The sequence below is a fragment of the Bos javanicus genome, chromosome 23, assembly GCF_032452875.1.
Source record: "Bos javanicus breed banteng chromosome 23, ARS-OSU_banteng_1.0, whole genome shotgun sequence".
NCBI lineage: Eukaryota > Metazoa > Chordata > Mammalia > Artiodactyla > Bovidae > Bos > Bos javanicus.
Window position 1 is genome coordinate 40,525,557 of NC_083890.1, and position 25,500 is coordinate 40,551,056.

The following is a 25,500-nucleotide window of genomic DNA, read 5'->3' on the forward strand; positions in this document are numbered from 1 at the left end:
TGTGGGATCTTCCCAGACCAGGGATTGAACCTGTGCCTCCAGCACTGACGGGTATTGAACCAATGAGCCATCAAAGAAGCCCACAGTGACTTTTAAGACAGTGGACATCATGCAATAAAGGACAATGGTCCCTGAGAGATGGAAAGCAAATAGAGTGAGTACCTTATCTAACTGCCTTGATAAAGATTCCAGCTGATGGTACAGGGAAGGAGAACCCCAAACAGCCAATGGAGTCCTTGAATTGGGAAGAAGATGCTGGGAGTTCAGGAAGGGAAAAGGTGGTTAGAGTTTGCAGAGCAAAGGACTAAGAGGAGACAGAGAGAACTCTGGGGACTGCACAGGGTCTCCTTGAGTACTCAGCACAGGACTAGTCAACACAGGCAGGTGAGAAAACTACTCAAGACTGGGGAAAGAACCACCCAAAGGGATTAGAGGAAATGGTACCCAGAGCTCTCACAATGCCTGTTCTCACTTGTTGGACTAGAAAAGCTCAGAGCATATAGGTTAGAGTACTCAGAGGGTACTAAGTACTTGTCCTTGGTAGGGGGGAAAACTAACCCTTCACTAAGCATCACTATGGGCTTCTCTGGGGTTAAGAACCCATCTGCCAATGCAGGAGATGAGGGTTCTATCCCTGAGTTGGGAAGATCTCCTGGAGAAGGGAATGGCTACCCACTCCAGTATTCTTGCCTGGAGAATCCCATGGACAGAGGAGCCTGTCAGGCTACAGTCTATGGATTTACAAGAGTCAGATATGACTCAGCGACTAAACAACAGCAGCAACAAAGCATCTCCACACTCCCACCTAACAAATCATAAAAGTAATATTTGAAACTGCATCCAAGTAATGGAACTGCACCCAAGAGTTTAGGAATATTTGTAGAAACACAGAACTCTTCTGGAGCCAGCGAAATAAAACTGATGATGTTAGAAATCTAATTTAAAAAATGGACCAGGTGTGCAAAGAAACAAGAAGCTACGATCCACAATTAGGTGAAAAATAAGTTAACTAAAAGAGACCCCAAACTCACACAGATGTTGGAATTAGCAGACAAGGGCTTTAAAACTTATTATTGCTATATTCTATATGTTCAAACACCTAGAGGAAAGTTTAAGCAGGTGAAGATTAGAGAGAACATGAGTTTGAGCAGACTCTGGGACATAGTGAAGGACAGGGAAGCCTGACATGCTGCAGTTCATGGGGTTGCAAAGAGTCCGACACGACTTCGTGACTGAGCAAACAGCAAAAGACAGGAAAGATACTTAAAGGACTCAAACTGAAATTTTGGAAATGAAATTTTTAATGTCTGAGATTAAAAAAAAAATACTCTGAATGGGATTAATGACAGTCTTAATCCATTCAGGATCCTATTAAAAAGTACCATAGACTGCTTGACTTATAAACAACAAGGTCCTAGTGTATAGCACAGGGAACTATATTCAATATCCTAGAATAAACCATAATGGAAAAGAATATAATAAGGAATGTATACATATATATACATACATATATATGTATAACTGAGTCACTTTGCTGTGCTCAGTAATTAACACAACATTTATTTTTTTTATTTTTATTTTTTAGATCTTCAAGCACTTCTTTTAATGTTTTTTTTTTAATTTTTTAACTTTACAATATTGTATTGGTTTTGCCATATATCAAAATGAATCCACCACAGGTATACATGTGTTCCCCATCCTGAACCCTCCTCCCTCCTCCCTCCCCATACCATCCCTCTGGGTCGTCCCAGTGCACCAGCCGCAAGCATCCAGTATTGTAACACAGCATTTAAATTCAGCTATACTTCAGTAAAAAATAAAAAAAAAAATCAATCACTTAAAAAAAGGGAGCTCACCTGATTTGGCCAGGTCCACCCATGGGGAACCTTAAATTCATCTGCAACCATGAGTGTGATGCCCCATCATATTCACAGGGTCCACCCATATTCAAGGAGAGGGGGTCATTCAGGGGGTACACGCTAGGGTCCTGGGATATTAGGAGCCAATTTAGAGTTCTGCCTGCCCCAGGGAGATAGGAAGAAATGAGTGCAGAAAATGAACGTTACTTATTAATTATTTGCTATTCATAATCTCTCCTAAAAGAGATTCATACTCTCTTCTAAAAGAGAGTCTTTTCTTAAAAGAGATTAAATACTGCTCCTGAATGCAAACAATTAGCTTTGATTGGCTTTGTGTTATTTTTTCCCCCTCAAGATCATTCATAACCTTCTGAATAACCTTAAGAATAATTACCGTAATGATATCAGCTACTGTTGCTTGAATGCCTAATATGTGCCTGGCATTTTGCACAGCTTTTTACATATAATATCACATTCAAGCTTCACAACAAATCTGTGAGGTGGGTATTATTATACCTGCCTTGTAGATGATAAGAAGATCCTGAGGTTTAGAAATCTTAAGTAACTTGCCTCAAGGAACAAAACTCGTTAGAAAGGAGTCAAGATTCAGACCCAGAGCTGTCTGATGCTAAATCCAGTGCTACAGAGAAAAAATGGGAATGCACATAACAGGGAAAACTGCATTTCCACTGCTGGTTCTTCTTTTTGAACAGTCAGCCATTTCTCATTGAATTTTTCCATTAATGATAAATATAGCCATCTCTAGTTTTTGGGAAATGTTCTATCTGTTGGAAAGAGTAATCTATCTATCTATATAAAGTAAAGTAGAGTAAAGTAAAGTCACTCAGTCATGTCCGACTCTTTGCGACCCCATGGACTGTAGCCCACCAGGCTCCTCTGTCCATGGGATTTTCCAGGCAAGAGTACTGGAGTGGGTTGCCATTTCCTTCTCCAGGGGATCTTCCTGACCCAGGGATTGAACCTGGGTCTCCAGCATTGCAGACCCATCTGAGCCATATATATATATATAAGTCATATATATATAAACCTTGCTAAAATATTTTCTGTCAATTAGAAATGTCATTCCCCTTATCCACCTTTCCTCTACTTCATAAAACAAGGAGGTACAATTGTGAGTAGCTGAATTGTGTCTCATGAGTAAGTTTCTGATTCGGAGAGTGAAAATGCATCTGGAAACATGAAACCATGTGTACAGGGGACATGTCCCTATAATGCAATTATTATACGTAACTTCGTGTGTATGTGTTGGTAGTACTTCTATTATTTTTATACATTTGAAAAAATTTACAGCCTGAGCATTTAGATCCCCTGGGAAAACTAGCTTCCACTGGATTGAATATTACTCTCTGAAATGGGGGTTCTCAACCAATTGTTCTTTGAGACCAAATAGCTAATCAATCTGGTGGTTGCCTCCTTGGACAGTGTCTCCGAGGGGTCAGAAACGTCTCCTGGGCGAAAGGAAAGTAGATGGATGAAGAAATTGCCCTTAAAGGAAAAAAACGCAGATGGAGTCAACATAGAAGTTTTCATCAAGAAAATTCTCTTATGCCTTTTGTCTCTAGTTTCACTTGGAGAGGAGTGAATACCATGATCTCCAGGGGAAAATCTGTGGACCTCTGTTTAAACAGCAGCATCTTGAAACGGGCAGGGCTAAGTAATTAGTATGTCCACCAGGGGGCAATAAAACCACAGTGATGCTGAAATAGCAATCAGCTTGCCTTTATTGTATCCAAATCATCTACAAGGATAATCTCAGGTGAATGGATTTTGTGCTACTCATGGTCAACGATGGAATTTAAGAACAAATACACTAATTACGGCTTTAAAGTAATAATAGCCTAGGCAGCTGGGCAGTACAGTTGGGCAGGCTCTGTGGGGGAAACTTTTATTCCCCCAGGCTACCGTCCCCCATAGAAAGAAATCATAGCCTTAAAAGGGATGATGATAGAATCATGGGGTGGAGGTGGGTATAGACAGGAGTGGGGAAGCTTCCAGGTAAGGACAATGAAGCCCAGTGACAGGAAAAATGGCGCTTCCAGCATCCTCCTCCTAGAAACAGGGTCAGAGCCCAGAGATTTTGAATTGCACCTGCTCGGAACCCCACAACACTATGCCGCCTTCTCAGTGAAGAACTGGGCATCGCTCGTCTTTGTGTGCCCTCAGTATTTGACATGCGCTTAGTTCTTATCACGGGCAAGGCACCGAGGTGTACTGGAGGGAGGAACAATAATAATAACAATAACAACAATAAGGACATGACCCCTGCCCCCAGGAACTCAGGGTCTGGTAGGGATGCTGATAATGAGTTAATGATCAGATAAGGATCTAATCACAAACTGTATTTAATGATACACTTATTTGTTTGCTTTTGGTTGTGCTGGGTCTTTGTTGCTCTGCGGGCCTTTCTCTAGTTCGGTGAGTGGGGGCTCATCTCTAGTTGCAGTGAGCGGGCTTCTTATTGCAGTGGCTTCTCCTGTTGCAAAGCACTGGCTTTAGGGCGCGTGGGCTCAGGGCACGTAGGCTCGGGAGTTGCAGCTCCCCGGCTCTAGAGCACTGGGCTCAATGGTTGCGCACGGCTTAGTTGCTCCTCTACACGTGGGATCTTCCTGGATCAGGGATCGAACTGTTTCCTGCATTGGCAGGACTGAGCCACCAGGGAAGCCCTAATGATCTAAAGGAAAGCACAAGTTTGTGTGAGATCATATAATGAGATGGGAGTGAGGGTTAGACACTTAACCTGAGGCTTAAGGGAAGAGACAAAGAAACAAACACCTGGAGAGTATTCCAGGCTGACACCGAGATATACTGGATTATAGAGAGAGAAGCTGGTGCCATTTAGTGCAAAGTGCCCTCTGGGCCAAGTCGAGGGTTTGGGATTTCATCCTAAGTGCAATAATAAATGTTGAAGGGTTTTGCAGAGAGGATTGTCATGAATCCAATTATATTTTCGAAAGATCAGTCTGGTTTCTATTTGGAGAAAAAAAATGGAAAGAGCACAAGAGTTACAGCAGGGAGAATGATTAGGAGGTTGTTATAATCATCAGGTGATAAACAATGAATGTCTAGTGGTGAAGATGGAGAGAATTAAACAGATTCCCCATGTAGTTTGAGTGAGACTAGATCTGTCGTTGTCTTGTATGGAGAGTTAAGGGAGAATGAAGTATTGAGAATGACCCTCCCCAGATACTGGGCACAGGACAGGGTGGCTGGCCGACATTAACTGGATTGGAGGCATTCAATTTTAGTCATGATAATGTGGGAGGTCAGGAATCTGTCCAAAGGGGATAGAAGGTTGGTGGGCAGAAGTAAGATGTAGCCTAGAGATTCGGTTTTAGGGGATCATCCGCACAAATCCCGAGAGTAGATGGGATTACCTGGGAAAACAGAGTCGAAAGAGAAGAGGGCTGAAAAGTGATCCCAGGAGGACCCTGATATTTGGAAGTCAGGCAGGAAATGGACTCATGCAAAAGTGACTCTGAATGAGCTGTCAGATGTGTTTAGGAAAAGCTAGGAGAATGTGGCATTATGGAAGCCAAGAAAAGAGGGTCTTTCAAGAAGGAGGGAAGTCATCCACTGTGTCAAGTGTGTGAATGATTATGAAGCAAGATAAAGCCTGAGAGGAGAATTGGAGTTTAGAATAATCCATATGGAAAGCAATATGAAAGCCTTTGGTTCAGTTAGATGGTGGAAATGGAATCCAGATTTGAAGAGAAGAAGGACACACGATGCTCAAACATAAATCAAAGATGCTTTAGGGGCTTAAAAGTGAAAGGTGAAATTAAAACTTCTAGAGGGAAATGTGGAAGAATATTTTCATGATTTTAGTATAAGGAACAACTTTTTTGAGCAATGCCAAAAAAGAGACAAATCCTAAAAGATAAACTGATAACATGGACTATTTTATTGTCAAGTTAATATTAAGAGCTTCTATTTCATAAAGAATTTAAAAATCCAAGATGCATTGGTCCTATCCCACATCTAGAAATGCAGAAAAAGTCTTGCTCATGTGCCCAGAGATATGTATAAGAACGTTCATAGTAATGTCATTTATAAACAGCTCAGATGACCACCCTCAAAAGAATTGCTATCTTTGTTGAACAGAATGTAACACAGCAAGACATGTAATGGAAGTGACTGGATTATATGGGTCTTTCTCACCCACGTAACATTGAGCAAAAAATCTGATGTGTAGAATATTACATTGTACATCCAGTTATACAAAGTTCAAGAACATCATTTAGAAATGTGACTATCCAAAGAAAAAGCTGGAGAGAATTGAAAGTATTTGTCGCTGATCAGTAGATAGACTGACCAACTTGGGCATAGAGAGTAGGGCAGAAGACTATTTTCAATATATTCTGTAGTAATAGTCGAATTTTAAAAGCTGTGTGTGTGTATAATTTTAATTTTTTAAATGTGAAAATAATTTTTAAATGAAGGAGAGGTGAAGAAATGGAAACTATGAGAGACAGTTCGGAACAACATTGGTTCTGAACAGAAACAGGAGAGGATAGCTCTTATGGGAGACGAAATCAAGTGAGGTTTGTTTGTTTTGACTGTTTTTTAAAAATTATTTTTTGGGGAGTATAATTGCTTTATAATGTTGTGTTAGTTTCTGCTGTGCAAGGAAGTGAATCAGCTATATATCAGTTCAGTTCAGTCCAGTCGCTCAGTTGTGTCCGACTCCTTGCAACCCCATGAATCACAGCACGCCAGGCCCTGTCCATCTCCATCTCCCGGAGTTCACTCAAACTCACGTCCATTGAGTCAGTGATGCCATCCAGCCATCTCATCCTCTGTCATCCCCTTCTCCTCCTGCCCCCAATCCCTCCAAGAATCAGAGTCTTTTCCAATGAGTCAACCCTTTGCATGAGGTGGCCAAAGTACTGGAGTTTCAGCTTTAGCATCATTCCTTCCAAAGAACACCCAGGACTGAGCTCCTTCAGAATGGACTGGTTGGATCTCCTTGCAATCCAAAGGACCCTCAAGAGTCTTCTCCAACACCACAGTTCAAAAGCATCAATTCTTCAGTGCTCAGCTTTCTTCACAGTCCAACTCTCACATCCATACATGACCACTGGAAAAACCATCAGATCAGATAAGATCAGTCGCTCAGTCGTGTCCGACTCTTTGCAACCCCATGAACCGCAGCACACCAGGCCTCCCTGTCCATCACCAACTCCCGGAGTTCACTCAGACTCATGTCCATAGAGTCAGTGATGCCATCCAGCCATCTCATCCTCTGTCATCCCCTTCTCCTCTTGCCCCCAATCCCTCCAGCATCAGAGTCTTTTCCAATGAGTCAACTCTTCGCATGAGGTGGCCCCATATGAAAAAAATCTGAGAACTAATGATGTAAGCCACAGTGGGTGTGGGATTCCCTCAGAGGCCAAATGGAGGTTAGGAACCATAATTCTGGACCCCAAAGCTTGTGATTTCTCTACCTTCCCACACACATCTAAAGATTGTTCTTAAAGATTGTTCATTTCTGTGTTAGAAGGTTCTGTTAAACTGTGTTCTAAATGATGAGTAAAATAATCCTGTATTTCTTCTATTTAACAGACAATTGTGACTGTGGCTCCAGAATGCTGGCTATAAATAGAATTTTATTGAAACCCGTGGCAACCCTTGCTTGCTGTTGAGAGCGTGGACTACTCAGTTATTTTGGGCTTCTCTTTCGGTAAAATTCAGAGCTGTACACACTGGGCTCAGCATTGTACTAAATCTGGACTCTGTTTAGGGAAATACATTTGCATCTCTGTCATCCTTGCTGTTTGACAGATGAGTAGAAGGAGTCACAGAGGTGTTGCTTGCTTGAAGTCCTAAAACTCACAAGCAGAAGCTGCTAGTTTCCTATTCTGTCAGAGTAAATGGTGCTACTATTTTTGGTTCGGTGTTCTTTTCCATTTCTGGTTATCGTGATCAGAGAGAGAGAGAGAGAAATTCTACTTTGTTTCTAAGATACTCTCTGATCTCTTTCAGGCAACTCACAAGCCTTGTATTGTCACTGAAACTCTCACATAGTAAGGTCCTCGGGTGACGGTGGCAGGTGGGGCTCATGTGTTAAAACCCAAGCAACAAAATAAAAAGAAAACATGACCTCAAACTCTGTGCCAGAAATGATAATGAAATCTGTGGACTTAACCCTTCTTTAATAACTTGTCAAAAATCTGTTATCTCCTTAAAGCTATGCCCTTTGGAAAGAGCCAGAGGTGAATACATCTCACTGGTAATGAGTAACATTCACTGAGAAAGCATTTAATGAGGGTGTAAAGGGGTTAAAATTATTTCAAGCATTTAGGAAAATCCCAAATTCTATCTATACGCTGAAAAGCATAATATGATAACGGAGCCTAATAATGCAGTAGTAATCTGATTAGGGAGAAACTCAGGAGATAGGAGACTGAGAGCCAGGGCCATTATCATCCCAGGAGGAGCTTGGTTTCAGGGGCACCAGTTCTTCTCAGCAGAGACTGAGAAGATAGGCGGGAAAAGCAAATGAGGTTGTTACAGATCCAGCCAGAACTTTTCATCATGTTTTTCAATTGGGATGGTATTTCACAATGCAGGGCATATGGATAGAAAGTTACCAGTCTCCTAGACTTGGCACTGGCTCTGTGGCAAAGAGACTTGATGCTCTTCACCCTCCCAAATCCCCACCTTCCAGTACATTTGCTTTTGTGTAATCTATTCTCCTTGAGCGTGAGCTGGTCGAGTAACTTGCCTCTAATCAATGAAATCCATCAAGACAGAGGGTTACCTTTCTGGATTAAATGATCTAAGATGGTCCCTTCCCAGTTGCTGGCAGACTCTCCATGGCTGGCTTTGATGAAGTAAGTGGCTGTGTCAGGGAAGTTCACGTGATCTTGGGACCTCAAGGCAGCCTTTGGCCAAACAGTCAGCAAGGAACTAAGGCTGCTCAACCAACAGCCTCAAGGAACTGAATCCTGCCAACAACCTCATGGGCTTGGAAGAGCATCCTCCCCTAGTCAAGCCTTAAAATCAGACCCCACCACTGGCCAACACCTTGAAGGCAGACCAGGGAGAAGGTATGAAGGAGATAAGCCAGTTACTCCACGCTCAGACTCCTGACCATGGCGCCCTAACCGTGAGACAATGAATGTGTGCTGTTTAAGTTGGGAAAACAAATACCAGCTTATAAGTGCATGAATTCATCATGCCCTCTCACATGTGCGTCTTTTGTCCATTTATCCCTTCCACCAAGAATGTCCTTCCTTATCCTTTCCCACCATCTGGAAGACTCCAAATCTTGTGATAGTCAGCCACGACACTTCTTCCATGGAACTTTCTAGAACAGTCGAATTTTTTTCCCTTTGTGCCTTTATGGCACCATGTACCCTTTCTTGTCACACTTTTTGCATTTTCATTGATGAAATACGGGTGTGACTGTTCACTGGACCATGAGATCCTTGAGAGCAGGGGCTGAACTTCTCTATCTGTTTCCCCAGCATCTACCAGAGTGTCCACCCCTGTGTTTACAATATTGCTGCTGCTGCTGCTAAGTTGCTTCAGTCATGTCCGACTCTGTGCGACCCCATAGACGGCAGCCCACCAGGCTCCCCCGTCCCTGGGATTCTCCAGGCAAGAACACTGGAGTGGGTTGCCATTTTCTTCTCCAATGCATGAAAGTGAAAAGTGAAAGTGAAGTCGCTCAGTTGTGTTCGACCCTCAGCGACCCCATGGACTGCAGCCTTCCAAGCTCTTCTGTCCATGGGATTTGCCAGGCAAGAGTACTGGAGTGGGGTGCCATTGACTTCTCCGTTTACAATATTAGTATCTGCAAATTGGATAAACAGTGTCCAGTGGAAAACTACCCAGACTATGCCTTTGTAAACATGCCAAAGATCACAAAATCATCCTGGTTAAATCTCACTGTCATAGAGGTTTAAGTAAGCAATTTCCCAGTTTGTGCTGCTGGCCACTAGTTTTGAAACCACACTCCTTGTGGTTCATTGCATTAACATTTGAACATAGAGAAAAGGCCTAGGATACTCAGATAATTCATTTATTTTATGTCAGGAACAGACTGAGACCTGGATGCCTAAACCACTGTCCTGATTTTCAATCCTTTCCAGATTTGTACCCTACTTTGGATCCGTTCCGGCTGTCCTACTTCTGCATCCCTCCTCTTGCCATCGTCTTTTGTTTCTTAGTTGCCCAATCCTCTCCCGCCAAGGCCTCCATACTAGGCTGTATGCAGAATCACTTATAGGGCACCCCAATAGTAAAAAGTGGCCCCTTACCCTACCAGTGAAACTGTCATCTGTGGACACCTCTTGTACGATATCTCTTACAACACTTCTGTCCATAAAAACAGGAATTTTATACCGGCTCTTCCTTTGCTTGGCAGTACCTCACAATGACGTGCTGAGAGATTTCTTTACGGCTTGAAGGTTAAGTGCTTGGGCTCCAGTTAGACTATCACTTCTTTCATTCATCAGCTGTGACACCTTGGGCAAGCTATTTCTCCATACTTAAGTTTCCTTATTAGTGAAACAGAGTGTTAATAGTACTTACCACACAGAACTGTTTCAAGAGGATTGGGCTTATTGATACATCCCTCAAGCTCTTGAAATAGTCCCTGGCACTAGATAACTGCTTGCTCTTGCTGAAGATTCCAAAGTTTGCCAAATAATAAGAAATGTGTGAAAAAAGATTGACATGCTAAATTCTGGCCAACACAAAGTTAGAGAAACATCATACAGGAAGCATTCCATATTGTGCCATTGGGCAAGTCCAGGTTGTGTCAAAGGATGCAATTGGTTCAGTTTTTTAAAAAGTTAATTTACTTTAAAAATTTTCTTGGCCACGTCGTATAGCATGTGGGGTCTTAGTTCACCAACCAGGGATCAAACCCACTCCCCCTACATTGGGAGTGCAGAGTCTTAACTACTGGACCACCAGGGAAGTCCCGCAATTTGTCCAGGTTTTGATGCCCGTCTCTTATTTTCTTGCCTTTTCTGTTTGGTTAACAGGATGATATCCTTCCTTCAGATATCTGTGCATCCTGGCACCCTCACTCCAAGGATCTTGGTAATTATCCCTTCCAGCTATGAGAAAGGACAAGTGTTAGTTACCTCCAGTTTTTCAAATGTGAAAACCAAGGCACTGAAAGATAAAATAGGAACTGATGGATATACTTTGGCCTATGCTTATTTAAACCCTTTTAGGTGCAAGGCTTCCTGTTACAGCTTCACAAAAAGGGTAGTCCACATTAATTTCTCCTTTTTCTAAAGACTGTAAAATGCGTCTTGGTCAAATAATTACTATTTCTTTGCTCTCTGTTTCATGCATATTAGTTATGTTTCATCAAGGACACAGGAAACTTCCTAAGGATGGGGACTAGATTCTGGACCCCTCTCATCCTGCCCTAATCACCCCAGGGCCAGATATCAGATGACTTGGGACAGTCCTTATGTCCCAGAGTGCACTGACATTATTCAATCCAGCCAACCCTCAGTCTGCTTTGCCTGCTACCATGCCAGGCCCATTATTTCCCTCAAAAACCACAAGAAAGTGACTATCCATGATTCCCTTCCCTGTTTCTCTCTGCCCACTCATCTTGCGAAAAGGGTGGACTGTGGTAGACAGCACTGTTCTTGTTGATCCCGATATCTCTTTTCTACCAAATTCTCCAAGTGTCGGTCTCTTCCAATCTAATCCTGCAAATTCTGCTAATGAATGACAAGGGCAAGGGAAATCTCTGCCAACTAGGTCCTGCATGAGAGTGTCTGTGATCCAGTCTCTGTTTAAGAGGCTCAAAATATTTGATAATCCAAATTAGAACCAGGGTTGTTCAGAGGGTTCCAGTTACTCCAGGCTTATCCCAAAGGAAGGCCAATATTAGCTATGATGTGGGTGTACATGAAATCTACGAAACTTCTTTCGGCCATCTAGAAAGCAGACTGGTACTTCATGATGCCAGGTGTGTATTATCATAGCATCCTGTGAGAGGCAGAATCACTGTGCTAGAAGGTGAGGCCAGGAGCCAGATCGATGGAGCTTTTTTTTAAAGCTTTCTTTTTTTTTTTTTTTTTAATGTGAACCTTTTTCTTTTAAGTTTTTATTGACTTTGTTACAATATTGCTTCTGTTTTATTTTTTGGCTTTTTGGGCCATGAGGCGTGTGGAATCTTAGCTCCCTGTCTCGGGATCAATGCACTGACGGGCGCGGTCTCGGCCACTGGACCACCAGGGAAATCCTCTGATGTTGCTCCGAAGCCCGATATTGCGAATCACTCTGAGCAACATCCGCACCTTCCCTCACCTCCATTTTTTTCTCCTGTTGGTTGTTGGTAATAGTAGGATCACGGTAAAGGGCAAACATTTGTAAAAGCCTTGCCTATTATAGTGCCTGCTATGGAATATGTATCTGATCAACGGAAGATGTTAGTGCTACCGCGGAAGTGTATACAACTTAAGCCACCACTTCCTGGTCTTCATTAATTGGGTAAATAAATCTTCCTTATTTCTCACTCCCCTAGAGTGAATGAATCTGCCCAGAAGACAGAATTACCTAGAATGCCTCCGTCAATACTTTCCCGTTTGGAGATTAAGATCAGAATTTATCATTTTGTTTTGTTTTACTTGTGAACATAAAAAATTCCTAGCCATTTAAACGAAAACCATAGCATCTATATATAAACATCTGTATTATGGGTTAAAGTATTAAAAGTGACAGCTAGGGTCAGAATGATGTTTCAGTGATATCTTAATGGTGCACTAAAAAACTCCAAAGTGTTTGCTTTATCCTCATCTTCGAGTCATCAGAGTGGGCACTGGAAGGATTTTTATTAATAATACATGGGGCACCATGTTAGACTGACAGCGGTGACTAGCTGTCTAAAATTCTTTCTGGGACAGGGCAGATATAAACAAAGCAACCAGTAAAAACTGTAACCAGGGAGACTTTCTCCCTGGGAATATGGTTTCAGGTGGAAAATTCCGATGCACCAGTTTAATAAACTATTTTAAGTTTGTTCCTATGGCATACAGGCCATTTTTGTGTGTTAGTCAACATCCAAATGGCCCGTGCTAAACATGGACTTCCTAAACAGAGAGGATATTGGCATCACTCCATAGAACAGCCAGACGAGGCACTAATAGGTGTCCTAATAATGGGAACCCGGATAATTTTAGTTTCTCTTGATTTGTTTTCCATTTAAATGTGATAGAATCACAGTATGAGAGGGCAAGGCATCTGAGAGATTATGGCTGTACAAATACTGTATGAACTGAAACCTCAAAAATATCCCATCACTCAAAGATAAATGACCAGATGATAGTCTATTTCAGATACAGAGGAAATAGGACTGCAGTCCAGGTGACTGGAATGCTTTTGTTCTCGTTCTAAAGCTGCTTGACATGTGTAAAACATCGTCACAATTTCAATACAGTATTTAAATACTCTTATCCTTACAACAAATACAAGTGTTGTAAAGTGGTGTATCTGTTAGAATATTCTGAAATTGTTGCAAATCAATGGTGACATGAATGGTTCAGAAATGAATATGAAATGAAAGGATTCAGGTATGAGAAAATAATGGTATCTATGGAGTCTTATGCGAATACACTTTAAAACCTATGCTTTGTGTTATGTTTTCTTCTCAAAGAAAAGTGTTTCAAGGTCCATCTTTAACGGCTGTTTAAACGTCTTGTGTCTGAATTAGCAGCTTCCTGGTACTGAAACGTGACCGCAATACGTTCTCTGTTGTTGGAAGACGTCTCCATGGCGTATTAATTTCTTTCAGGAACTGATATTTACTTGGAGGGGGATTATGGAAGAGTCGTGATGATAATTCAGAAGACAAATAAGCCAAGGAACAAAATAGCTCGAGATAGTAGTCACTCGGGTTAGGCTGAGGCCAGATGTCTACATGTGGAATAAAGAGAGGAAATGATTTTGGACCAGCTTGGGGAACCTTTGGACTTGGAGCTAAATTGATTCTGCAACTTCAATTTAATCTTCTGCACAAGACAAATAACAAGAGCCTGTATTCTCCCCTATCCACGGTTACCCAAACAGAGTGACATCATACAGGGGACCACTGGCAACTTCTTTAAAATCCACAGGATGAGGAGCATGCTGGAGCCTAGCCTATGGCCCTTGCAACTTTTTCTTTACAGCATGCAGTACTGGCACCGTTCTCACGTAATTTTATCATCTGCTAGGTGAAGAGGGAGCAGGGTGAGTAGTCAGAAGTACACGGGGCTTAGACTTTCACAGCCCGGTTCAAGGCCTCAAGTGCCATTTAATAGCTGTTTGCTTCAGCTGAGCTCAGTTGTCTCTGAGCTTCAGTTAAGGTTTCCTCAGGTGTAAAACAGTAGTAGAGACACTAACCTTCTAGGGCTGTTGGGGGTGATTAAGTGGGATCATTTATGGAAAGCTTTCTGTACACAGTAAACAGCTGTGGATGTTATTATGGTAACCCAGTGGCGTTGACATCATGTATTGTGTTACCTAAATTATTCCTCCCAAGCTGTTTGCCAGCAGTTTCTGGGAGTTGGTGCAGGTCTGTCGGATCCGTCCCCCAGAATCCTCCTCTTGTCATTTCCTGCTGCTCATCCTTCTGGGCTCAGCTCTCCATTGCTACTGTTGATGCTGTCTGGCCATTTTGGCAGCAAAAGAAAAAGCATTGCTTTTTCTGGTTTATCCTGTAACCCACCTGGGACAGGTCCTTTCTCTTAATCTCCGTCACTGGGAAGGCATCAGCTTGCATCTCAATGAGAGTTTACTGGAAATTCAGAAATAGTGGGTAGGAAGCATAATTCAGAGAGAAATTTACCAACACAGCACAGTCTGAGCCATCCTCCAGGTGCCTTGCTGGGTCCCCACAAGAAGAGTTCCAAAACTGCTCTGTAGCTCAGAGGTGAGGCCAAAACTACTCCAGGCCTCAGAGAGAAGAGCGCAGTTTTGCTCACTCCCATATCAGGCTTGCTTCTGTGTTCTCTATTCTTTCCTAAAGTGATTCTTGTGGGAGGGAACCCACCTCGCCTGGAGGAATAAGCTTCGGCCATGGTTAAAGAATGGCACTGGCAGCAACTGAGTGGGGAACAGAGCCCCAGAACCGGTGACCCCCACCCTCCGCCAAGCTTCCAGGTTTCCTCAGGAGTCACAGAGACTCACTGCAAATGAGGCTGTGGAGTGGATGAGGCTGGGCAACTGGAAGCCGTGTCTGGGTCCTGAGACGCAATTCTAAGATCCTTTAGCGACGATCAGTGGGATGGTGGCTGTCCAGTCTTCCTTTTCACAATGGGCTCAGGAACCGGGCCACAGGAGGCAGCGGGTCCTCAGGGAAGAGCAGCCCGAGGAGCTGGAGAGGGAGAAACAGAGAGCAAGGGAGGCCAGAAGAGTAGGCAACCCCGCGTGGACTTCCCTGTCTATCTAGGAATGTGTATCTATCATAAGCATGTGATACGTGTGAATATACATGTTGTTGTTTGTTGTTGTTGGTTAGTCGCTAAGTTGTTTTTTTGTTTATTTAAATTTATTTATTTTAATTGGAGGCTAATTACTTTACAATATTGCCCTTTGCAACCCCATGGACTGTAGCCCACCAGGCTTCTCTGTCCATGGATTCTCCAGGCAAGAATACTGGAGTGGGTAGCCATTTCCTTCTCCAGGGGATCTTCCCAACCCAGGGATTGAACCTTTTTATAAAAAATTAATTTATTTTATTTTTTATTTTTTTAATTTGTTTTTTTTATTGAAGGATAATTGCTTTACAGAATTTTATTGTTTTCTGTCAAATCTCAACATGAATCAGCCATAGGTATACATATGTGTGTGTGAGTGTGTGAAGTCGCTCAGTGGTGTCCGACTCTTTGCGACCCCCTGGACTGCAGCCTACCAGGGTCCTCTCTCCATGGGATTCTCCAGGCAAGAATACTAGAGTGGGTTGCCATTTCCTTCTCCAGGGGATCTTCCCAACCCAGGGATCGAACCTGGGTCTCCTGCATTGCAGGCAGATGCTTTATCCTCTGAGCCACCAGGGAAGCTGGAAGGTATACATATATCCCCTCCCTTTTGAACCTCCCTCCCATCTCCCACCTCATCCCACCCCTCTAGGTTGTTACAAAGCCCGTGTTTGAGTTCCTGAGCCATACAGCAAATTCCCATTGGCTATCTATTTTACATATGGTAATGTAAGTTTCCATGTTACTCTTTCCAGACGTCTCACCCTCTCCTCCCCTCTCCCCATGTCCATAAATCTATTCTCTATGTCTGTTTCTCCATTGCTGCCCTGTAAATAAATTCTTCAGAACCATTTTTCTAGATTCCATATATGTGCATTAGAATATGTCTCCTTGCATTGGCAAGCGGATTCTTTGCTCACTGAGCCACCTATTTTTAAAAATTTTTTGGCTGCACTGCAAAGCATGTGGGATCTTAGTTCCCCAAACAGGGATTGAACTCTTGCCCCTTGCAATGGAAGCACGCAGCCCTAACCACTGGACCACCAGGGAATTCCCCTGAAATTCTTTGAGCAGTATAATTTGTGATGATTTGTTACATACCATAGAAAACAACACAGTTGATATTTTTACAGATACCTTTTTCTATCCTTTAATTTCAACCTTTCTAGATCCTAATATTTTGATTGTTTTTCTTACAAGCAGCACATAAATAGAAAAAAATCAACTATCACAGTACTAAATATATATGTATATACATATGTGTGCGTGTATGAATAAAACCTATATATGTGTGTGTATGTATGTATGTATATTCAACTGCTGTCTTTAAACCTTGGGTCTTAACTCCATCCATCAGCACTTTTTTTTTTTAAACTTTCAATGCTATTTTCTCTCCTCCTTTCATTCGTCTCCCAATCTCTCCTTTTAAAAGAGCCAAGATATGAAACAATAATATTTATTATTATTTTCTTATAATTTGTTTTCTTGTTGACAATTTTAAATACACAAAGTGGCTGAGCCATATATTTGATATTTACCTGCTTTTTGCTTGTGTAGCCTCTGAAAAACTTTCTATCACAGTCAGTGACCTTGTAGAGGAAAAAGGTCCCCAGTGGCGTTCTAAGTAAACACTGGAACATAATGCCCGACAATGCAGCCTGACCGTGGAATGTGGGTAGCAACCCTGCAGCCTGGCTAGCCTGGCAGGGAAAAGCATTCAAGAGGGCTCTTTTGTTGGAGCAAAGCAGCAGGAGAAGACTAAGGGCAAAAGAGGTAACACAGGCCAAAGCTTGCTGGCATTCGTGGAGCTGAGTCCAACAGGTTTAATATAGCTCGAGTCAATAGAGCACATGTACTCGTGAAGTCAAGCATCATTAGGACCGACTATTAAGATTGGCACTGGGGACCTGCACGCAAAATGCTTGGAACGAAGGTATGGTTTTTCTTCAAGACAGGCCGGGAGAACATACCCCATCAAGATGCTATGGTTCTGATGGGTGCCTTAAACGATGTGAAACCAGGTAGACCAGAATGCAGAGGATTTTGTCATCAGGATGAGAAAGATTCAAAGACCAGCTGTGTGTTTACGACCTGAGCTATCCTTGTGGGGATAGTTCGTGGGGGCAGATTTCAAACCTTGGATCGGCCTGGTGAGAGAGATTTAATGGGGCAGACAAAATGTTCAGCACTTCATATAGACATAATTGATCCCAACTTCCAACTGTATAAAAATAAGACCAGGCCTATCAGGAGTAACGAGACAATACATTGCACACGTGAAGACTCTACATTGCTCCAGGTTTCCAAGGACTATGGTTAATTTTCAAGGGGTTTCTGGCTCCAAAGCTCAAAAGTCACAGCACATCTTTATCAAGTCCTGCTGGCTACCATGTGCCTGTGTGGGGATGTTCGCTCGTGATAGCCCCTGGTGAGCACAGCTGCTTCAGCTCCATCATTCCTCTTTCCATCAAGCATTGTATTCAAATTCTTAGAAATCTGAAGCTAAAGATGTTCCTTCATCTTTTTCAGGGCGAGGAGGAGGGATTCTGAATTTTGTTATTTACATTACGTGTGTGCGTGTGTGCGTGTGTGTTAAATCACCTCAGTTGCATCCAACTCTTTGCCACCCTATGAACTGTAGCCTGCCAGGCTCCTCTGTCCATGGGATTCTGCAGGCAAGAATACTGGAGTGAGTTGCCATGCCCTCCTCCGGGGAATCTTCCCCACCCAGGGATCGAATCCATATCTCTTAGGTCTCCTGCATTGGCAGGCAGGTTCTTTACCACTGAGTTTTTACATTATAGCTAACATTAATTGAATTCTCATATATGTAAGGTAAGGTGTTAAGCACTTTATGTGATCTCATTTATCCTCTCAAGTCCTATAACTGAAGATAACTTTTTTGACAGAGCAATGTTTTGAAACAATATATGGAAAAACCATACTGTACGCATGAGAACATCAACCTAAAATGACCAATACCAAGGCTTTTGGCAATAAAATTACTGGAAAAACATCTATTGGACATCTAGCTAAAAAGAACATGCAACTTATACAGGGAAAAATTGGATTATCATCAGACTGTTTAATCACAGGAGTAAACAGATAACATATATGTATGTATATGTACATATAGGGCTTCCTAGGTGGCACTAGTGGTAAAGCACACACCTGCGAATTCAGGAGACACAAGAGCCGGTTCAATCCCTGAGTCAAAAAGATCCCATGGAGAAGGGCATGAAACCCACTCCAGTATTCTTGCCCGGAGAATCCCATGGACAGCGTAGCCTGGCAGACTGTAGTCCATAGGGGTGCGAAGAGTCAGATACGACTGAAATGACTTAGCACTCAGACATGCAAGTATATATAATACATTAAAGAAAGAAAAATGTGAGCTAAGGATTTTATTCCCAGCAAAACTGACTTTCAGATATAACTAAGACAAAGTAGTAAACATGCATGAATGCAGGGAATATTGTTTGTATGAGCTCCTCCTGAAGATCTACTAAAGAATGATCTTTGGACAACCAAAATAACTAGAGAGACATCTACAGAAGAACAATTGGCGAACATTAAGCGTATTGTTACTTTTAGAACTAAGCCCAAAAGAGACTCAAAGGAAGAGACTATAGTATGTAATGGATATACGCTCTGACAATAGAGATATTGGATGATTGTTAAAAATGGAGAGAATGTGTGAAAACTTTGTAAAATGTTTCTGTAATTACACGGGTTTTGGTGGAATTAGCTTGCTTTTCCAAGACTGTTGTTTATGCTTTGTAGCTTAAACAAATAATTATGCTATATTCTAAGTCTGTTGTTCCCAGTGTCCTTTGGAACCAGGATTCTTACTATGAGAGAGAGGAGATATGAATGTAATATAGAAAAGTTCAAGGAAAAAAAACTCTGTAATCTTGAATTTAAATAGAAAATATCAGTGTGAACTCATCGGGCATTTTATCTCATATATATATATTTTCTGGCTCTATACACTAAAAATGTCTTAAAACAATGACTGACACAGTTGGTGTGTTGCCTGGGGGAGTATTTAATGGTGTTAGAGTGTGTATGTGTGTGTGAAGCAGCTTTTGTCAAGGCTCTTCCCCTCCCCACCTTTGCTCACTTCTGGATCCTGCTCTATTTTTACGAGGATACTGATCTTTTATGGATCATGGCTCACCTTTCTTGAGTAGCCATTAAATCTGCTATTATTCTAAAGAGTTCAACTTGACTTTTTTCCTTGAGTTGTAACGGTTTATGAAGTTACACCCGTGGGTCTTGAGCACACCTGTGGAGATGCTGGTTAGATGAGGTCTTTCCTTGCGTGCCCAGAGACAAGATAAGAGAGGAACAGAGGGCTTTTGGAAGGCACAGAGAGAATAAATGCTTGATACACAGTGAAACAGAAGCAGAAAGTCCCCAGAAACCATCTCATCCAGATATGCAGCTACTCTAGCCTCACCTCTTTCTCATCACACCTTTGCTTGCTGGTCTCTAATATACACACAGCTAATGTTCTCTCATTCATTAACATCACATAGTTATCAAGTCCCTACTAAGTGCCATTCTAGATTCTGGGGACAGAATGGTGAAAAAGATGGGAGGCTCCATGCCTTCCCTGTGGTGAGGACGATGATAAACAAACACACGCAGATAAGATAACATCGGAGAATGAGGTGTGTCCCATAACCCTGAAAGTTTCATCCACATTTATTGCATGTCTTCATCAGACACTGATTCACATCCTCTCCATGTGTGTTAATCCACTTAATCCCGCCCAACACTTTTATGCTGCCACTGACATTATCATCATCCACATTTTATAGAGGAGGAAATGGAAGTACAGAAAGCAAAATCAAGTCACTTTCCAAGGTCACCCTGCCAGTAAGTGGTACAAGTAACATTTAAATTCAGACCACCTAATTCTTGAGCCCTCAGTTTTAACCATTATGTCATGTGACTCCTGCACTGCTAGGAGGGCCCTGGGTCAGTGAAACATATAAAGTTTCCGGGGGAACTTGGGGCTGTGGCTGGGATGAGGAGCTTGCATTAAACAGCGTAGTCAGGGAAGACTTCTTCGAGGAGGGAGTATTTGAGTTGAAACGCAAGTAAAGAGAAGTGGTCAGATATGTAAAATACTGAAAGCAGAGTTTTTGAGGCAGAGAAATCAGCTAGTATGAGGATCTGAAGGCAGAAATAAGCTTGAATTGTTTGAAGTACAAAGAGAGGGCAATGGAGTGGTTATAATCTTCGTGAAAAAGGAATCCAAATTTAGGGCAGAAAAGTCTGACTTATATTTGAGTGTCAGTTTCATTTACAAAAAGGAAATGATAAGTCGACCTTACTTGTTACACAATTAAAGGAGATTGTGGTAGCCAGAATGATAACCACTGTTATTAATACTTTCCTGGCAGTCCAGTGGTTAAGACTTCTCGTACCAAAGGAGTAAGTGTGGGTTCAGTCGCTGGTGGGGATCTAAAATCCCACACGCCTCATGGCTAAAAAATCAAAACAAAAAACAGAAGCAATATTGTAACAAATTCAGTAAAGACTTAAAATCTTTTTAAAAAATTAAGTTGTCCACAGTAAATATAGCCTGGCTTGCTTGCCTTTTTCCATAAGACCATATCTATGCTACTAAAGTTTAATTGAGCAGGTACTGTGTACCTAGCACAACACACATGTATTTTAAAGTCATCACATTTATCTTGGAAAGCATCTATTATCCTCATCTTGTAGACAACTAAATAGAAGATCTCAGAGGTTAAGCAGTATTTCCAAAGACAAAAACCTAATGTATGTTAGAAGACAGCAGTCCTAACCCAGTCTTGTCTTACTTTAAAGCCCAAGTGCATTGTTTTACAGCAGAAACTAACACAACATTGTAAAGCAATTATATTCCAATCAAGAAATTTTAAAAAAGCCGAAGTGTTTCTTCTATACCATACGTCTTTATGAATCACAGACTCATCCACAGCACGCGGGGAACAATGTCTCGTCCATATTAATAGCATCACTTCCGATGAAGACACTGTGTAATAAGTCTTTTCTACCTGGAGGTTAAGATGGTGATGGTGATAATACTGGAGTGAGGAGAAGAAAGTAAAGCAAAGAATTGGAGACATGGATTGCTTTGGCTACGTTCCTGTCCTCAGATGTCCAAACGCTTCTGACAAAACACGCTCTTCCCCTGCTCTGAAGCTGTGCGGTCTTGGCCTCAGAGAATCAAGAATCAAGCTGATTGCAAACTTGGTGCATAACAGAGAAAATAAAGACATCATTTACTGACTGATTTGGACTAAGAAAAGATGTATTTACTTGCAGTTTATTATGTTGAATGTGACAGGCATACATTTGGGCTTTTTATTGAATGATGACTTACTACATACAGGAATTGGTGCAATTTGTAATGCAGATTATGTTTTTAAACAAAAAAAGGGTGCAAATACACTGATGACTGTCACATGACTTGCTCTGCACTTCTCAAAAAGTGGCTTGAGTGTGGGCGGAACGACAAATATACCCTAGATGCACAAATGTAATTTCCAAAGAAGATGATTCTGGGCAGCTTCCAATTCAGTCGGGCAGATTTAGACAGAAGAAATCCACAGCTAAGAAAAGCTAAGGATCTTAAAATAGCCAGAATTGGAGTAGCATCTTTTGAATCATTCCCATTAACTGCTGAGATGCCTCCAGACAGAGCAAGAAGAGCCACAGCTAAAATTCGAGTGTGGGATGAGAGAGTACATGTCGCATCTTTGTAAGATTACATAAGTTAAACACCTGGCAATCCCATTTTTACTTCTAATAACAGGCAGTTGGGGGGCAGGAGAAAAGAGGAAGAGATCCTCTTTCTATGGTGGAAAGCAATAGAATGAGAGTCTGGTCCACGGCATATTTTCTGAGTACTCGGTTTTGTGACCTCATCGGCTTCTAGGCATTGAGCCAAATCTTGTCTTGTGATACATTTATGCAATTCCTCGAGGTCGCAGACTTGGGTTTTTCACTTGGAGCGCATTTGCGACTTGACCTGTGGGCAGGGTCTGTTCTATCCGCCCCCTTCCCCCACAACCAACCACCATATTCATTTCCCTCAGCACATGACTGCACAAACACTCCAAGTTTCTTTTAGAGGAAGGCAAATTCTATTAATTGCTTTTCTCTGTCTGACTGTTTGGGCTTCACAACGGATTTCATCCAGCCATTAAGAAAAGAGTGTTCATTCATGCTAATAACTTCCATTTAAGCTGCCGGTGAGTAATATCAAAGAGAACGTGTGACTAAAGGAGCAACCCATGCAAAGATCTGAAAATCCGTGGAAACATTTTTATTTCAAGACTTTTATTTGCCGTAAGGGAAGGCAAAGCACGGCCGGATATTTTCAAATCATGTGTCACGGCTTTTCTCGTGATTCAAAATTAAAGCTTTCCTGGCTTAAGAGAGCCTGCAGCATGCACGACACCACACGTCCAAACGGTCTCTTCTTGCAAAATCTTGGAACTTCACAATAAATTCCGCTATAGAGATTCTGACTCCTATTTCCCCCTCACTTGGTAATTTACCAGGGCAATTTCCCCTCCTGCTGAAGGTGGGTAAGCCCTGTGGCTCACACAGGCTGCAGAGCCCTGCCTCTCATGTGAGAGCAAGTGCTACGCCCCCGGCTACATGTCAAAGAAAAGCTCAGCTTGCCAGCTCTTGTCAAAAGTTCCCACAGATAGTGATTCCACTTAAGGCCTGGGTGCAACGTTGGAAGCTGGAACAATTCAGATCTACACTGCACATCCTGCTCCCAACATGTGCATGTGGATCCAGGCTCACAGAGGGGGCCGGTGCCTTGCTTTCTTAGGTGGTGAAGGTTCCAGTCTAATTTGGGGGCAGCCCAGCATGGATTGCCTTGGCTCGCCTTCCACAGATCTGCTTTTTCCTTTTCTCATTACCCAAAGAGGGTCTGCATTTGTAGGAAAACAGATGAAGGAGTGAGAAGGCACTACCCAAGGTCTCTTTGCTCCTCTGAGATGCCAAGCCACATCAGCCCTGATGGTCTGCCTTAGTCTTAGAACTAGCTGGTCTTTTGACGCAGAGCTAAGTTTGATCAGTGGTCTTGCGTCTTATTTTGTTCTGTTTGAACTGCTGGTGGGAGATGAAGTAGGAAAAGGGAACTTGCAATAACCTCCCTCCCCTCCACCCCAACTTACCTACCCTGACCACCCTACAAGCTCACTCCATCCCCCAAATGCCTCCAGGATAGGGGCTGATGGGTAGGGGGCAGTAATGAGGAGGAGGAGGAGAAACAGGAGGTATGCTCTTGACCTCAAGTAGAAGGAAAGAAGTGGTATTAGAAAAAGTTCCGTTTTCCTCCAGCACAAATGCCAACTTGGGTGAGATCTTGGAGAATGTGTCTTAGTTTGCTTTGGCTGTGTAGCAAAGTACCATAAAGTGCGTGCCTTCCACAGCAGAATTGTATTCTCTCACAGTTCTGGGGACCGAAGTTCACGAACAGGTGCCAGTAGGCACCTCACTTTGTGCATCTTTAAATCTGGAATCATATTACCACCTAATAAACAAGGCTGTTACAGGGATAGATTGCTCTGGTAGCAATGATTATTCTGCAATTTTGTTTGCAGCTAAGTTTGGTAACTGTTTGAGTGCAGAGTTCTTAAACCTGCTTCCTTGTGAGGGCTTCAGGGAGACAGTTCCATGACCCTGTCTCAGCTTTTGGTGTTTTGCTGGCTATCTTTGGCATTCTTTGGCTTATGGAAAGTGAAAGTTGCTCAGTCGTGTCCGACTCTTTGCAATGCCATGGACTATACAGTCCGTGGAATTCTTCAGACCGGAATTCTGGAGTGGGTAGCCTTTCCCTTCTCCAGGGGATCTTCCCAAACCAGAGATGGAACTCAGGTCTCCCACATTGTAGGTGGATTCTTTACCAGCTGAACCACAGGGGAAGCCCTTGGCTTATGGAAGCATCAACCCAATCTACCTTCATCTTCACATGGTATTCTCCCTATTTTATTTATTTTCATGAGTGCTCTTTACTACCCACTAAACCAACTTAATGACCATGGATGGGTCATGACTCACAGCTTGAAAAACACTGGCCCAGCCTATACAACATCAGCTGCAGGCTGAGCTCCAGGAAGCCGGCAGAAACTCTGAGGCTCAGATGAGTCAGTCAAAGTCAAGGCACACTTGTGCTCAGCTGACTTTCACCTGGAGTCCTAGTCTAGCAATCAGACTCTTGCTTTGTTTATTGTACTAAACTCCAATCCTGGACCACTGTTTGGGGCTCCAGCATAAGACTCTCTTTTGTGTTTTATTCTTCCTACACTGAAGGCTTGCTTGTGTGGCTGCGTTTCCGCTGCATGCTCTCAGGTTTCCCAAACTCTGACTTCAGTTGTCTGGCAGCTACTGTAGCACCCTGCGAAGAGTGGCCTTCATTGGTCATTGAATGAATACAGGTGCGGTCATGCTTTGCTGCTTATTACTGAATCAGTGGGTTGCTAACTTTCTGCCCCTTTGAACTTCCTGCTAAGCCCATGGGAGACTTCTCAGGCATGTCTCTATGCCCTCTGCAACCCTCCTTGAGTTAAATGAACCCCAGCTCTGCTGCCAAGGGAAAAAATAGGATAGGAGTGTGAAGTCAATCGAAATGGGGGCTCTAGTGTGAGAGGGCTTGGGTGACAGGGTGACAGGAGAGCACAGAGCGTCTGAGATGGGAAGTCAGGGGGCAGCGCAGGAAGAGGCTGGTACCAAAGAGAAGCTTCACGAGAGGAATGGGGGCTGCATCATGAGTCCTACAGACTTGGCACTTAAACTTAGTCCTGACTTGTCCACTTCAAGCTCACTTCTATACCTTACTTTGTGCATCTTTAAATCTGGAATCATATTACCACCTAATAAACAAGGCTGTTGTAGGGATAGATGACAGAGCAATCTGGTAGCAGTTGTTACTTTGCAATTTTGTTTGCAGCTAAGTTTGGTAACTGTTTGAGTGCAGAGTTCTTAAACTTGGCTATGGCCAGCCTTAGGCACATTCTGGTGTCCTCTTTTCTTCCTTTTTAGTATTCCCCACCTTTCCCACCTCCTACTCCCCTAGAAAGGAATCTACATGAATTATTCCTGCTAAGGTAGCTGGTGATAATGACCTGGAGAGATTCCCTATCCATACGGATGTTGGCATTTTA

The 25,500-nt window shown here is 42.6% G+C and overlaps 1 non-coding gene across 1 annotated transcript; it reads right to left on the reverse strand.

Moving 5' to 3' along the window:
* Positions 1-15,823: 15,823 nt before the first annotated feature.
* TRNAC-GCA (transfer RNA cysteine (anticodon GCA)) lies at positions 15,824-15,895 on the reverse strand. The gene has a single exon. It is a non-coding gene; the product is annotated as a tRNA-Cys (tRNA).
* Between the last annotated feature and the right edge of the window lie 9,605 nt (positions 15,896-25,500).